Source organism: Galleria mellonella, unplaced genomic scaffold (genome assembly GCF_026898425.1).
Source record: "Galleria mellonella isolate WM207_F2 unplaced genomic scaffold, CSIRO_AGI_GalMel_v1 utg132, whole genome shotgun sequence".
NCBI classification, from domain to species: Eukaryota; Metazoa; Arthropoda; class Insecta; order Lepidoptera; family Pyralidae; genus Galleria; species Galleria mellonella.
The window spans coordinates 1,918,394-1,926,782 of NW_026441989.1; the positions used below are offsets into that span (position 1 = coordinate 1,918,394).

Below are 8,389 nucleotides of genomic sequence, written 5' to 3' on the forward strand. Positions count from 1 at the left end.
ATAAAATAAATAAATATATAATAAAAAATCAATGAAATTGAAATTAAAAAATTCAGTGAGAAATTATGTTCCGATTTATTAAATTTTGATCCAAGGTATCATGATATCGAAATCTTGGTAAATAGTCTAGCTACGATTATGCAACTCTTGAGTTTGTTGGAGTTGAGTTGACTTCAAAAGTTAAATATTGAAACTAGTTTAAACATGTAGAATTAGTGTTAATTTCCTACAGCGTTTGTTTGTCTTGCACGTTTGCAGGACATCATATAATAGCCCACGACAAGACGGTGAGTCCTTATGTCCTTTCCGTTATCCCTTTCATACCTAGATTGTTTCCTATAAAACCCATCAAATAGAAAGGAGTAAATTTTACACATCGTTAAATAAAAAAACCCAAGATGCACAATCAAAATTTAAATAGGTTCATAGAAAAATAGCGCATTTTAATTATAAATTTTTAGTCAATTAGTGACGTTTGTCAATAAAAACGCTTGACTATGGTTTGTGAATCCCAAGTTCAACCTCTATCCTAAACCTTTATGTCTGTCCTTTATGCGTCATTTGATTTTCCTATATATTTATAAGTATATTCTCATATGTACAAGTATATCCTTCATATCCTATAAATATCTTAGACCTAATCCTTATCCTTTCTAAATTCGTTTGTGTTAGGTATTTTTATTACTACTATCGTTTCCCCGTTTTGTTCTTGGCAAAATACCTTAATATCGGGGTGAACGCCATAAAAGAAAGAAAAAAAAAAACCTTTACGTCAAATTTATGTTTTGATCATTTAAAGATGATTATAATTTTGTGCATTCGTACAATTAGCCAAGCCAGACGTATTCGTGCATATATGTAGGAGGCGTTTAGAAATTCTTCACACTAGAGGGCGATATTTTTACAACATCACTACTATGTATAATTTAATACAATCTTTGTCAAAATATAACGTCTAGGCAAAAAGTTTTATAAATAAATATGTGACTCCTTATCGTGTCTTGTCCTGCGATATGATATTTTTTTAAATTTTATTTTAAGCAGGTACAGATTATTCATGTAAAATTCCACTAAAATTATGATGTCGATATATATGACAATTATCAAATAATTAAATTACAAATAAATTGAAAATAAATGCTATTACTTTTTTGAATTAGTTTTCGTTTAAGTAGCTTTAAACATCTTTTGTATGAGAATGTGAGTGGTATTTTTTGTATTTTTCTAGCGACGAATAACCACCATGGTTTGTTGAATGCTTGAGCATCTTAAAAGCTAGTAACTTTATATTACCCTTTTTCTTCATATAATTATGTATGATTTTGTTTTTAAATAGACTGTTTACTTTTAGTATCCAATTTAATTATGCTGTTGTACGTTTATAATAATTCTAGTTTATACTAATACTATAATGAGGAAAGACTTGATTTTTATGTATTTATATATAGGGGGAAGTTCCCTAAGCCCGGACGGCTCCTAAAGCCCGACATAGTTTAAATCGGAGCGAAGAAGCGCGCCAATTTGTTGCTTTTGCCACGGTTAGAAAGGTTATCTCAAGTGAAGTTCGAGGGAGGGAGAGTCAATAGTCAGTACTGACTGGTTCGTCGTAAAACTTGGTCTAAATTTTTAGGTTGGTAAAAATTTTGTTTGAAGTAACTTTTTGGGATTTGTAAACAGTATTTAAAGTATGGAATAATATTCTTTATTATTAATAATTATTGCTATTGTTCTAATCTGACATAATTCATGCGTTTTTTATGATTTATAAATACACAATTTGAATGAAAATTTTTCTTGTATGTACCTGAGGGTCCTTGAGTTCCGACACTCTCAAAGTTCCCTAATACCTGACAGTTTTATAGCAAGTTTGTTTTCGTTATAGTTATTATTTTGCTGCTGAAGTTCATCATCAGACTTCAACAGCTAAAGTTAACATTTGCAATGACGCTTATACGGGTACACCCGGAGATCTGTCTCAGAAGCCTTTCGACGTCAATGAAAAGGAGAATGTTGATACACAACCGTCAATAAGCAAAGCAATTCTCACTGTAATTCATCAGCTATCACCAGTCTCAAGCACTGCAGCAAAGAGAGTCGTGAGTCGACGACGAAAAGCTGAGAAAAGTCAGATTTTAACATCCTCCCCCTACAAAGATGCGCGCATTGAAAAGAAGGCAACAAAGGCTAAACCTCTTGTAGTTAAAATGCAACAACTGAAAGGCAAGAAAACTAACGACCCGACTAAAAATATTGATAGCTTGAAGTTTGCAGTCAGTGGGCTCATGAAGCGTGTGCTGATGTTGAAGAGGGTTCAGTTAGCTACATTTGTGATTTTTGCAAATTGTACAATTAAAGTTTTGTGATTCTATAAAAACGTTCCTGATTATGACCAAAGTTTATTAGAATTACGATTAGTTTTTTTTTTATTAACAGTTAAAGTTATTAAATTAGATTATACATTAGGTAGATTGGAACTGTTTAGTTATAATAATGTTTAAGTTTGAAAATGAACGAAAAAATGTCTGTCCGGCATTAGGGGACCTTTTTGGGCACGTCCTTTTTTCTATGTTAATTGTTCCTTAGTATTTACCACATTTAAAGTAACATTTAAGACTGCTGATATATCTGAGTTGATTACGTATATAGTTAAAAGCTTATTAAAGTGAAATAAAAAAATTAGACTATTACGCGATTTTTTTATTTTTGTTATTCCTTAAGTGTCCGGTTCTGGGGGACCTCCCCCTATTATTGTTTACTTTTTTGGAATGGATAAATTAAAAAAAAAGTTTAACCAATTTTTTTATGTACCTTAGAATGGCAAGCTGACGGCCCTTTTGATGAAAAGTGGTAACCGTCACCTCTAGATATTCTGAGAATTTAAAAAATTCTTTAATGTATAGTACGAGTATAGATAGCAAGAGCGCCCTTCAACACAGTTCAACAGTGTCTCTAGATGCAGAGGTATATCGATTGCATATAATATACTAAATAAAATATACCTTCTTAAACAAAGAGGGATCGCTCTGATAGTGCAATGGGTTCCATAGCATGTTTGAATTAGATTTAACGAGGCTAAACATTTAGCTAAATTAGCTATTGCAAATGGATCTGAACTATCATAGATAGAGTATAGAAGATAGTCATGATAATGTTTCGAAGACCAAAGGTATGTGGTATAGGACCTTACAAGGTCAACCTCCTCGTATACAGTGGATTATTTATTGTAATGTAAGTAGATATCATGTGGTTCTAGCTCATAGAATACGTTCTGGACACATTCCGTCAGTTAAGTTTGGACACTTCAAGAAGAAAATAGAATCGCCTAACTGTCAGGAATGTGGCTTAATCGATGATATTCAACACGTCCCGATGGAAGAATAACAAAGAGAGGAAAGAAATGATTAATAAAAATAATATAGGAATGTTTCATGCCATTCTAGCAGACCTCTCGTCGATGATATGGTTGGATGTAGGTTTTAACGTAGATCTATCTGCCTTGAGGCCTACGTCTGACCATAAATTATTAAGTTTTTTTCTTTCTCTTTTCCAGCTATGTAAATCATATAATTTTTCTACGACATTCCTTTCGTTCATGTTATTTGATTTGGTGGGTGGTATCTTTTAATTGTTAAATACATGCAATGATGTTCTAAAATTTATTAAGGTACGATGGGACTGACGTGCCTAAAAGGACAAAAGTCCTTAAATATATAAAGATAAAAAAGGGTAGTTTGTCTGTCGTGATAATTTCACCACCAGCCAACACCAACATGTTGTTGGGAGGAGGGGATTGTTAGTAACAGGGTCTAGCTACCCCATTGCTTACAATATTCCCGTCAGGTCATCCTTCATGCGGTGTTTTCAAATAAGCTACTTTGAAATTAGGTTAGTTGCTTCATCGCGATGAGGATTTCCACATTCATTATGATGAACCCATTAATCTACCTCACCTAGCTATCAGGGGTCCCCCTGTATAATAGGGTATATTGTTAGTAATGGAGCTCTTAGGCACCATTAGTAATAATTTGTTCCTTTCCATCTATTTGGTATAAGATTTTTATTTATTTAGATTAATCAAGGCTTTATTCGTAGTCCTGAGTTTTGAATTGGTGCTGCATATAGAAATGGGGGGGGGAAGGGTTTGTTAGTAATATGGATGCGGATTATCAGTTATATCGCTAGGAATATACTCAATTAGGTTGATCTTGTACCCCCCCCCCCCCCCTGGAAATCATCCTGAAAAAATCCTGATGATGGAAATCATCCTGAAAAAATCCTGAAAATGAAGAAATCCTGGTGTATTCATGACGATGGGTTAACTAACCTGCCTTTTCATCTCACTGGTGCCCCGCCAGCGTATACAGCGTGTACACTTCATTGTCATGCATTAAAAAAAACATATTGAGATTTAAAGTTTTTGTTAATATATAAACTTACTGATCCTTTATGTATAAAGCAGTTGTAACTACATAAATGAAAGATAAGCTTATTTATTATTAATATTAGTCCATATTACATTTTTATGGGATTACATTGTTTATATAGCAGTCATCCTGTACTGGGTATAAAAGGACATTTCTAATATCATGAGAAAACTTCGGCGCGTGATGATAGCCTGGCTGTAAAAAAGTAATATTGGGTAGGTGGTAGGTGAGCTCGCTCGTAAAAAGCATCGTAGAAATACGTGGACATTATAAAAATATAACGATCAAAGGAGCTTAAGGGTGCTGTGCAAGCATTCGGGCTTATTATTTTTTATTGCGCTAGGATAAAAATGGAAATGTGCATTGTTGTTTATGGCTTGTATTTTTTTTAAGTGATAATAAATAGGTAATACTTATGAATTATGATAATATTATTTCCATATAGGTATAACTTGTCTACTTGTATATTGCAATCTGGGAGAAAATACAAACATTTGTGTCTACCTACTTTATGTTGTTTATTATTAAGTATATGCAGAAGACTACTAACATAGAAATAGACATGAACCCCACCACGGATATCATAAATAAACTCTATCATGTCTATGGCACTCTTCATACATACATATGTCAATAACTTGAAATGTCTATTATAAATTAAATTATATTATTTTATAATATTCTATTATCTTCTTTCTTATCACTAAGGTATGACCAACAAGAAGCATCAAGCATACGACCTGACTGGTAGTAAATGGTTATTGTAGCCTATGGATGACTGCAACACCAGAAATGTCACGTACGCGTTGCCATCTCTCAAAAAATTTTTATACACCCTTTTTGAAGAATCCTATACTGTAATTTCTAAAAGCTCGGCAGTGGTTTTTCCTCAAGTAGAAAAAAGAAGACGGAAGAGTTCATTAACAGCCTGCCTGTTTGCGGAAGGAAATTCTTCTGAAACCGCGTTATATGCAATCAATTAGATTCTAGCGTGTAATTATCTGTGGTAACATGAGGACTACATTTTCTGTATAATATATATTTTTTGAAATAGTTATTTATATGACAGCCTTGCTGCAAAGATATACTAGTTTACCAGAACAACCTCCATTAACATTCAGTGTTAACGTTTCAGCATGTTAATAAAAAAGGTAAACTACGGACAGCGGGTATTATACCTACAGCAAAAGGTAAAACCGCGCCTCATTGTAAATTTAATGCGTTAGGGATTTTCGCAGGGTCAGATGTTTTCGACTGGCTTAGTCACTAACCACTTCTCAGACCTTTATTATTAAAATATGCATTAAATTTCTGAAACAGAAAAATTTAGATAAGTATACAATTAATATGCCCGAATTAATAACTGAAAATATATAGCTGTGGAAAAAAAGAGCGACTTTCATTATACCAAAATTTTATTTGGTATCAATATGGGAATCTATCAAATATATTATAGTTTTACAAGTTGCAAGTCTGGCTCCTCCCGAAGTATTGTTTTTATCTGTAGGCCGGAATATCTGGATACCAGCTTGGTCCTTTTGATTCGGTTTAAAGACGGACTATGAGAATTGTCAACGAACGTAGTACGTCGTTTATGGTCGACTATCCTAAGCGCACTGACAATGTAGAGCTCTTATATCTAAAGCAAGACTTGGCCTCCCTTTGTTTGTTTTACCACTTGTATAACGGATTGTATTCTGGGAAATTATGCAAAATGATGCCCATAATCACCACCATATACGCTAGAACCTAAAAGGTCGCACACGTTTAGTTGTGAAATGAGTTCCCTGCCAAGGTTCTCCCTAGAGACTACAGCATCTTCAAAAAGGGTGTATTAAGGTTTCATTAGGTCCGTGAATGCGCACGTGATACCCCTAGTGTTGTTGGCGTCGACAGGCTATAGTAACCGTTCATCAGAATGGCTATATATTTGTTTGTAACCTAAATAATATAAAGAAAATATAAATCTAAATTGTAAAATAAATATTAAACAAAATACAAAAGAAAACTTACTACTTTTTGAAGTTGTAATGTAGTGGCTCATTAGATTAGATTTTTTCCCCAAAAAAATATGGGGTGAATTTTAAGCATTAAATTTGAGCGTCCCATCTGTGCCATTTCTGTCATGGAGGCTCATGTTGTCACATTTAGACCCATTTTTCTTTGTAAAAAAATGTTAAGTTTTAGTGGTATATAACATGTCCTTAAAATGATGCTAAGAATTTAGATTTCAGTTTGTACAATAGATGTTTACAGTTTCAATCATAAAGAACATTAAAACATAACATTGAACAATTCAACAATAGATAATATTTATACCTAGCGAAATATTATATATATTATATATTCAAGAATAGCATATATTTCTTTTTAAAAAGCCGGCAACATACCTGCAATGCCTCTGGTGTTATGGGTGATCATGGGCGGCGGTAGTCACTTACCATTAGGTGAGCCGCATGCTCGTTTGTCCTCTGTGTTTAAAAAATATGACTTGCTCACATTTTATCAATTATTATAGAAATTTAATGCAGTAAAAAGCAGTTCAGTTCAGCAGTTCAGTGGCATACATCATCAGACGACAATTATCGGACATAAATTGCTATAAGACATTTTATTGACGGCCGGTTTAATTAACAATACCTTAGATACTAGAATAAAACATGTTAAGGGCCTTTAATTAGAAAATCCCAACACTAATCTTCTTTATTAAGGGGGCAAATACTTGAGTAATATATAACAGGCAAGCAATCGATCGCATCAAACCCGGGTCTGGGGCAAGTTTGATTCATTTAGACCTAATCCCAGCGCCCGCTTCCCAACTATCTCATTAGTCGGCCAATTTGTTTGGGATCACGCAAAGACTTTAATCTTGTGGCTTGGCGACTTGTCACTTCCATTGAATGATTGTATTAGGACAGTTTTTTGTTATTATACTACTAGATTTTACCTATGTTACTCATTATTACTCGGCACTCGTATTTATGTGACTTTATTCCTTTTTTTATGCTATTATTACTATGTATTTATTGTAGTTTATAATAATTTGCTGTGTCGGCCCGTAATAAAATAGGCCACGCCTTCCTTTCCCGTTTGTATCGTAAGAGTCGATTAGGGGAACTTAATGGTCGAGGGATGAACAGTAGCTTAAAAGATTAATAAACATCATTAAAGCTTATCTGTGGTTGCCAATCCGCCTGCCAAGCGTGGCAACTACTGGTTAAATCTCCCTTTTGGCGGAGGCCTTTGTTCAACAGTGAACAGTTTATGCCTGATATAATAATGAAAAATATATTTAGTAATGAGCTTTAAAAATCATGAATTCATATAACTTTTTTTAATTTATGAGTAGACGATAGGCAACGTTAATTGGATTAGCGGGCTAAGCGCTTGATAAAAATAAAATAATTTCTCAATTCAATTGAGTGATTCATTATAATGAATTATGATGATTACATTCCTCACAGCTTAATTTACATTGCGTTACTTGTATTATGCCTCGATTAATGTGGACATGCCTGAAATATTATCATTCATTTAGGCTTTGTTAAATATAATCTAAAATTAGAATTTAAATAGAATTAAAACCAGCATTACTTAACTAACATTTTATTATCTACTTTATTCTACTATTCTATTGTATTTTGATTCTAGTACTTTTTCAAGTCATAATTTTGTAGTAAAAAATCTACCTATATAGACACATTAAGAAATAAGTAATTATCTTTTGTATTAATAAAAAATAATTTCCATATGTATGTAAGCACATCACTGAAAGGTTGCACCTATTTGTTTAATTCTTTTTTTTTTGTTCTGTTTATAATTGTCAGCACAAGATTTGTATGAAAGAAAAATTTTTGAAAAAATCGTACGCAAAATTGAAGATATTGGATTAAAGATGTATGAAAAAAGTGAGTGAGTGAGTATGAGGAAAGATTTGGCCTTATTTTTGCAATAAGTATACATTT

The 8,389-nt window shown here is 32.9% G+C and overlaps 1 long non-coding RNA gene across 1 annotated transcript; it reads left to right on the forward strand.

The window, feature by feature from the left end:
* Window positions 1–1,359: 1,359 nt before the first annotated feature.
* LOC128202494 (uncharacterized) lies at window positions 1,360–2,687 on the forward strand. The gene is made up of 2 exons (XR_008253813.1): window positions 1,360–1,630; window positions 1,883–2,687. It is a non-coding gene; the product is annotated as an uncharacterized LOC128202494 (long non-coding RNA).
* Window positions 2,688–8,389: the final 5,702 nt, after the last annotated feature.